Genomic DNA, 7611 nt, shown 5'->3' with positions numbered 1-7611 from the left:
AGGTCGCCCCTGAGCCTCCTCTTCTCCAGGCTGAACAAGCCCAGCTCCCTCAGCCGCTCCTCGTAGGACTTGTTCTCCAGGCCCCTCACCAGCTTCGTCGCCCTTCTCTGGACCTGCTCAAGCACCTCGATGTCCTTCTTGTAGCGAGGGGCCCAAAACTGAACACAGTACTCGAGGTGCGGCCTCACCAGAGCTGAGTACAGGGGGACGATCACCTCCCTAGCCCTGCTGGTCACACTGTTCCTGATACAAGCCAGGATGCCGTTGGCCTTCTTGGCCACCTGAGCACACTGCTGGCTCATATTCAGCCGACTATCAACCATCACTCCCAGGTCCTTCTCTGCCTGGCAGCTTGTTTTAGATTCTCTAAAGTAAGGCTGGCAGATCTCCTCAAAGGTCAGGACTGCAAAACCTACAAAGAGTTCATCAGGAGAGCTGGGGCTCTGTTACCTACTGTTTTAAAGGGGTGTGTGGGGGGGTATTTTTTTCTTGCCGAGGGAAAAAAAGAGGCAATTTCTTGAAAAACAGAGTCTGTGACCCACACAGATCTCTCCAGGCTGGTAGGTCAGTGCTCTGTCTCCCTGGGGCAACACTGGTGGTCTCTGCCACTTGTCTGGGGGGTGAAGAACTCGTGTGGCCTTGGGTTTTTCAGCAGATGAGTGCTCTGCTGCCCCACAGCTCCTGCGGTCACTGAAGGTGCTGAAGGCTTCATGTGTTCACAGCACCTGTGGTGGCTTCCTTCAGCTCATACAGTCTGTGTGCAAACAGTGCTTTGCTTCAGTGTGCAAAAGATTTGATGGAAAGGAGCAGTGAAGATTGAGACAGATTTTTCTCAGTCTGAGAGTCGTGTCGCTTCCAGCCTGGCTTTTTCAAGCCTCCATTCCCAAACCTTAAAGCCCGCCTGGTTCCAGCCCCATCCAGCCTGGCCTTGGGCACCCCCAGGGATGGGGCACCCACAGCTCCTTGGGGCAGCCTGCGCCAGGGCCTCACCACCCTCATCGTGACAAATTTCTCCTTAATATCTGATCTAAGCCTCCCCTCTTTGAGTTTAGAGCCACCACCCCTTGTCCTGTCCCTACCCCTGACCCCGAGTCCCTCCCCAGCTCTCCTGCAGCCCCTCAGGCCCGGGCAGGCCGCTGGGAGGTCTCCCCGGAGCCTTCTCCTCCCCAGGCCCAACACCCCCAGCTCCCTCAGATGGCTCCAGAGCAGAGGGGCTCCAGCCTCTGCTCCTCCTCGGGGCCTCCTCTGGGCCCTCTCCAGCAGCTCCACGTCCTCCTGGTGCTGGGCCCGGAGCTGAAGGCAGTGGTGCAGGTGAGTGTATCTTTGTGTCGTTTGGCATCTGATGTGTCCCACCTTGCCCCTTTCTAACCCCTTCACTGAGGCAGGCAGCAGAAAGGCGGCTGCATTCCCACAACAGAAGCAGCATTTTTTTAAAAAATCCACCTGTTTTTGTTCAGTGCCATCACAGGGCTCTCTTCCACGCCACCAATTTTCCCCAAGCAGTGGAAGAAAACAATGAGGAGGAGCCACCACCGTGTCCTGAGCCTGACTGCACGACGCTGGACTCTGCTTGGCTGCTCACGGTAGCTCCTTCTGCCTAAACGCTGGGACAAGCCTGTGGCATTTGTCTTCCAGAGGCTGACATTTTGATGTTCTGGTGCAAGAGCGTTGCTGGTGGACTTGGATTGCCCTAACACTGCAGGTCAGGCTAAAGGAGGGGTTCATCCCAAAGCTCAAAATCTGCGAGCTCTCCTGGACTAGGCAGAGCAGGATGTGTGGCAGTACCACACGGGGTAACAGTTTCAGGGTGTAGCTTGTGATTATTTTGGGGAGGAAAAAAAGGCACTCAGCCCTGTTTTGAATCAATTCTAAAGTGGCTGATTCAATGACACAGGAGATGCAGGAACTTTGCTTCACGGTGGCTTTTTGCTGACATGAAAAAAACTTGTTGTGATAGTCCAGCCAGGTAAGTACAGCATTTCTACAGGATATATACGTACCTACAGGATGGAGATAAATACATATTTAATTTATATGTACTTACATATTTAGCCGTTCCTTTTTGCCTTGTAATTCCTCGGTGCAGTATGAAACATAAACCTTGTAAGAATTTTCCCAGCAGGAATAAGCCTTGTTTCAGAATTAGTATTTTTTTGAGCAGAGAACCGCTTGCTTTTTGTGTGCTGTGCCTCATCTCATCAGCTGCCATCCTCACGGGTTCTCTAAGCCCACGTTAAGCAGTGGAATCGATGCAGCACGGGAATGGCTTTGAGCAAGCACAATGTTTAGTGGTACTAGATTAAGACCTACACTTGACCTGAACTCTGTTCCCTGAGGACTTGATGACATTGCTGCTAAAACGAAGATTCTCTCCGTTTCTTACTAAAATAGGCACTGCAGATAAAACAGCACCATGGATGGCAGTGGAGTAAGTACAAGTCTCTGGTTTCTCCATCTGCCTAGATTTTGGCAGAGGAATGAAAAAGAAAAGTGGACTTGCTGGGAAAAGGTTTATTTTTTATTTTTTAAGTGTGAATCCATATGGGATACTTAAAAATAATATTTATTTATAATAAGTAAAAGTCCTGGTCCTGCCACGCTGCTATGCCACCTCGTGTGGGATGTCACCTGAAGAATTGCACTGCTGGGGGAGTGCAGACGAAGTTCCCTGCTCTCCTGTGCTCTTATTTGCCGTTTGGGAAAGGGAATGCTTGGCTCTTGGACACAGCCATCATCAGCAGGACAGAAAGCACCCTGTGTGCAGAAATACCAGCTCCTGTGGGCACCGTGCAGAGCAGGAGAAGGCAGTGCTGCCATTGCTTGGGTTTGTGTTGTGCCTGAGAGACGCCGCGTTAAAATTTGAGAGACACTGTGTTAAAATCTGCAGTTGCTCCTCTGGAGCCATCCTGGTGAAATAGGATCAACTTCTAAAGGATCGGCGTGTTCTCCAAACCGAGCACCGCCCTGAAATCTCCAACTCGCCGGCTGCTCCAGGATGGCACCTGCTGTGTGGGACAGGAGGAGCCGTGCCATGAGGATCCCTTATCCTGTCATCGAGGCCGTGGAGGCAGAGCAGCTTGTTGGGGCGCGTCCTGCTCGCTTCGTTTGCCTCCAATATTCCTCCCTTAGCACGTTTCCCGACTCCAGACTGGCTTTTCCTGCTCCCAGTCCCTCAGACGCTGATTTAACAACAACAAAAAAAAAGGAACTTGTATTTTTCCAGTCTGCCCAGCACTGCCAGGGACGGGGCACCCACGGAGCACCCCGACACGTGTAGGGCAGCAAGGACTTGTGAGGTAAAGGCTGTGCTGGCACAGGCACCCCAAATTGTCCCTGTTGCCCACTGACAGCACCTAGGGGGACAGATTGGCCTCAGCTGAGCCACCCTCTGCCAGCTCACGGCATCGAGGTTTCTCCCCGTTGGGATTTTTTTCCCTTTTCACACCGAGTTTTCTCCTCTTGGACCTCTGAGCTGCTCCCTGTCGTGTCTCGACGCGCTCTGTCCTCGGTTTTACCTTTCTTATCTTGCAGGGCTCTGTGCTCTTTCTCACAGTTTGGCAATCTCTGTGCTCGGAGGCAGGGTTATCCAGCTGGGCTCTATCAGGGAGGCCTTGGATGGCAGCTGAACCCCCAGGACGGGGCGGTTTCGGGGCCAGCTTGCTGCCAGCTCTGTCTGGCTCATGTTCGAGCCAGCTCCACGCTCCAGATGGTTGCCTCGGCGCTGGAGGAGGAGGTAACCTGGTTATTAAATCACTCCTGCTGCTTTGGCAGCCTGGGGTGATAGTGGTCTAGAAGAGAAGAGCTCTGAGCCAGCCTGACACAGTCAGTAAACCCACCAGCGAGCGATTTCAGGTGCTCCATCATCCTTCAGGAGCAGGAGAAGCCTTTTTGGAGCAGAAGAAGCCTTCTTGAGTGCGTGTATCGGGGCCCTGGAGACAGCAGGACATTTGCTTTTTACCTCCACACCGTGCTGGGTGAGCTCTGCTGGGGCCTGGGTGCCTGCTTCAGGCGGTTGCAGGACGTAGGAGATGCCAAACATGTTATGGGTTCAAAAACCAGCTAAACACAGTGAATAAAAATAAATAAAAACCCATCAAGGGCTTTATAATACGGACACAGGCTGTGACTCAAAGACCCTGTGCATTATATTGTCAGGAAGCAGAGCTGGAGATTCTCCTCTGTGTCTTCACGGGGTGCTGGTGGCCTTTTAGGGCTGGTGGCCTTTTAGGGCTGGTGGCCTTTTAGGCTGTGGTTCGGCGCAGTTTGCTGAGGATACAGCAGGGCTTTCAGCAGCTGGAGCGATAGTGCTGATGCTCCCACATCTCGGCTTCCCCAGGGGCTCTAAATGCACTCTGCAGGCTCTGCAGACAAACAAGAGAGGTCTCTGTGTTTATTTTCCTGCTGCAGCTTTTCTTCTTTTAAGAGAGACAGCTGCTTTTGAGAACAGCTCTTTCAAACTCAATTAGGCACTTGGGAGCCGGGAGCTGCGAGCCCTCAGCTCCTACAGCTGGCAGAGGATTTTTCCACCTGCAGCGTCTGTTAAACCACAGCTTTCCAAGACATCCCCTGCTCGGGGATGAGTGTTCAACAAGTGGCCATTGGTGCCTGAAAGCTGGAAGCCCTGCAAACAGGACGAAGGTACAGCAGCTTTACACTTAAATCTCCTGCAAGCGCCACCAGTGGGTGTTTAAGGAGGGAATTCAGGATGTGGGATGTCCCCCAGGCTCCAGCTAAACACAGCTCAGTGACTTCTCGAGGCAGGAGTTGTATCCAGGTCATCACACTCAGTGGTCATTGTGGGGTTTTCCTCTGCTAAATCTCTTGAATTCCCGTGCCCAGTGGGACTGCAGCCATCGGATGTTTGAGCTATGCTTTGAGGGGGTGAAATGTTCCCCTGCTTGTTTTGGAAAGGCTACGAATGGACGGCACCCAAACCTGCAGTCCCGGCAGGCGAGCGATGGCCTGAAGTCACGCAATTAAACACTGATGGGCCTTGGAACACTTGGGATTTAGTTCAAGAAAATCCTGCCTTTTAATTAGGGGGAATGGGAAGAAAATTGAATGATTTAGGTACAATCCATTTTTGCTCCCACAGGCAATTTTTTCTTGCTGAAGTTGCTCTTTTTGTGGATGGAAAATTCCCAACCTGCCGGAGCTGGCAAGCTCTTGCTTTAAGCTAAAGCACAGGCTGCTGTACGTTTCCAACAAAAAAAATGAGGATAAGCACAGGGCTGAAGGCAGCGTGTGCTTCCCTGCCCCGTTCCTGCAGCCCTCGTAGTGCAAGCGAGAGAAGGGGAGTGGGGAAACATCAATTACAGTTCGGTCTGTGGAATTACAGTAATTAAGAAAACAAAATATAACTCGAGCTCTGGCTACTGGCCTTCGGGGAGCTTCACTGTAAGCGCAGAAGAATCCTGAAAAGTTTTCTCTTAGGCAACGGGTGCTGCAGATCTTCAAATGAGACAAAACAAGCTGGCTGTGTTTCAAGAAGAGGGCTATTAAAACTTCAAGAGCAAACTTTTAGACTTATTATGCCAAATTATGAGGATCATCTATGATTCCGTATGGAGTGTGGAATTCAGAAATGCTTTGCTTCTCTCCCTGGCTCCCAATTCAATACCTTATTGCCCTCAAGCAATGGCAAGAACGACTTTTAAGTTTTTAAGCTGATTTTCACCGATACACTGGGCTGTTGGTGGCGGTTTTGCTCGATGTTAGCAGCTGAGAGCTGGGGGAAAGGTGTTTGCCTCTCCTTGGATGCACCAAGCGTGCTCCTAGCACTCGGTGGATGATTCTGCAGCGGTGGTAATGGCTCTGCTTTGCAGAGATGGCCATTTTAGATTTCGGCTTAAATGCGTTTTAACTTTTCCGTCCTGAAGTTTCCCCCCAGGGGATTCTGTCAGGAGCCAGCTTTGCTTTAGAGCGAAGGTTTTGAGGTTAATTGAACGGAGCGCTTTGGAGATGAGGGATTTAAGGCCGCGAGGCTCGACGATTTCACAAAATACACCGGAATGCACTTAGCATGCTTTTTTCAGGTCAGTTCATGGGGGGTTACATCAAGATGTGAAATTCAGTGTTTCCCTGGACCACAATAACCTCCACTGGCCTCACCAAGCAGTTGTGCATTACGCCCAGACCTGGCAGACTCTGCCAGTCATAGATTTTACTGCTTTTAAGGCCCTGACTTAATCTTACTTTATCAAATGAAACCCGAGTCCTTTGCATCAACCCACTGGTTATTCTCTCAAATCTCCTTAACAAATGGCTCATGAAATAGAATGGCTTTCACTGGATTCCCGAGTTCTCCTCCTGTGCTTTGTTCCCTTGCAGAACGCTGCCCGTGATGAACGGCATGTCCTCGCAGGCTGGAAACGGCCTCACCCAAACATCCCTGAAGCAGCTTTCCCCTTTTCTCGAGTCCCCGAAGGTGCATCAGTGCATTACATTGCACCTAAATTTGCAAAACCAAAAGCACAAAGATGTTTAGGCATCGGAATGGGCTGCCCAGGGAAGTGGTGGAGTCACCATCCCTGGAGGTCTTGAAGAGACGTTTAGATGTAGAGCTCAGTGATATGGTTTAGTGGAGGACTTGTTCATGTTAGGTCAGAGGTTGGACTTGGGGATCTTGGAGGTCTCTTCCAACCTAGACGATTCTGTGATTTTGTGATTTTCCAAAGCATTCTGGTTTGCCTTTTGTGGCTCCCAACCCTCTCCTCCCCAGCACTGAGGGATCCATCCGTACACAAAGCTTTCATGAGGGGCCTCTTCTGCGTAGCAAAGCATCCCAACAACTGCAACGATAGCCTCAAGGAGCCTCAGATAGTGTCATCAGCTGGGCACTGTTTGGGTTGAGAAGTTAGCAGAGAATTGGTGCTGTTGGAGGGGAGAACAGAAGAGGTCTATCTGTGACTGGAATATCTTCTCTAAAGGAAAACTCAAGGTGCGTGATAAACTCGGTATGAGTCTTTCTCTGAATTTTTGCTTAAAATAGCTTGGTTTTCACCTATCACGGGGTACATTCCTGAGCCCTTACTGTATTGCAACATCTGCTCCCCACACACCTGTAGGAGCTTGTTCTCATACCAGCACGGGTGTTGTTCAGAGGATACAGACCTTTAGGAAAGCAGACCCTGATTTACTGGATGGCGAAGACTTTTGGCAAACAAACCCTTTTCTACTGGCCTGAAAGCTGCCTGAGACACTGCTCCTGCTTAGACTGGAGACTTGTCTACACACTAATTGTGCATTTCATTTCCAGAGCTTGCTTCAAAACAATCTCTGCGTAGAGACCTGCACTGCAAAGGCCAGGAAGGAGGGAAAGATGGATGCTGCGTGCACCCCAGGCACTGTTAGAGTGGGTCTTGTTTTGCAAAAATGGCTTGTTCTAACAGTTGTTATAAATCACTAGATGGTATATAACGTTTCCCTTCTGCCTTTGTTTTTTGCTGTAGTTACTCAAGTTTGTTATATGATGAAGTTATATATATATATTTTTTATATGTGTATATTTTATATGAAGTTATGCTTTGTCTTCATAGATGCTGTGATGGGCGAGGAGATGGGCTGGCACTTGCTGTTTTTTTTATGAGCCTTCTGTCTGACATTCTTTGG

The sequence above is a fragment of the Aythya ferina genome, assembly GCF_964211825.1.
Source record: "Aythya ferina genome assembly, chromosome: 3".
Taxonomy (NCBI): domain Eukaryota; kingdom Metazoa; phylum Chordata; class Aves; order Anseriformes; family Anatidae; genus Aythya; species Aythya ferina.
Note: the sequence above shows the minus strand (reverse complement) of the source record.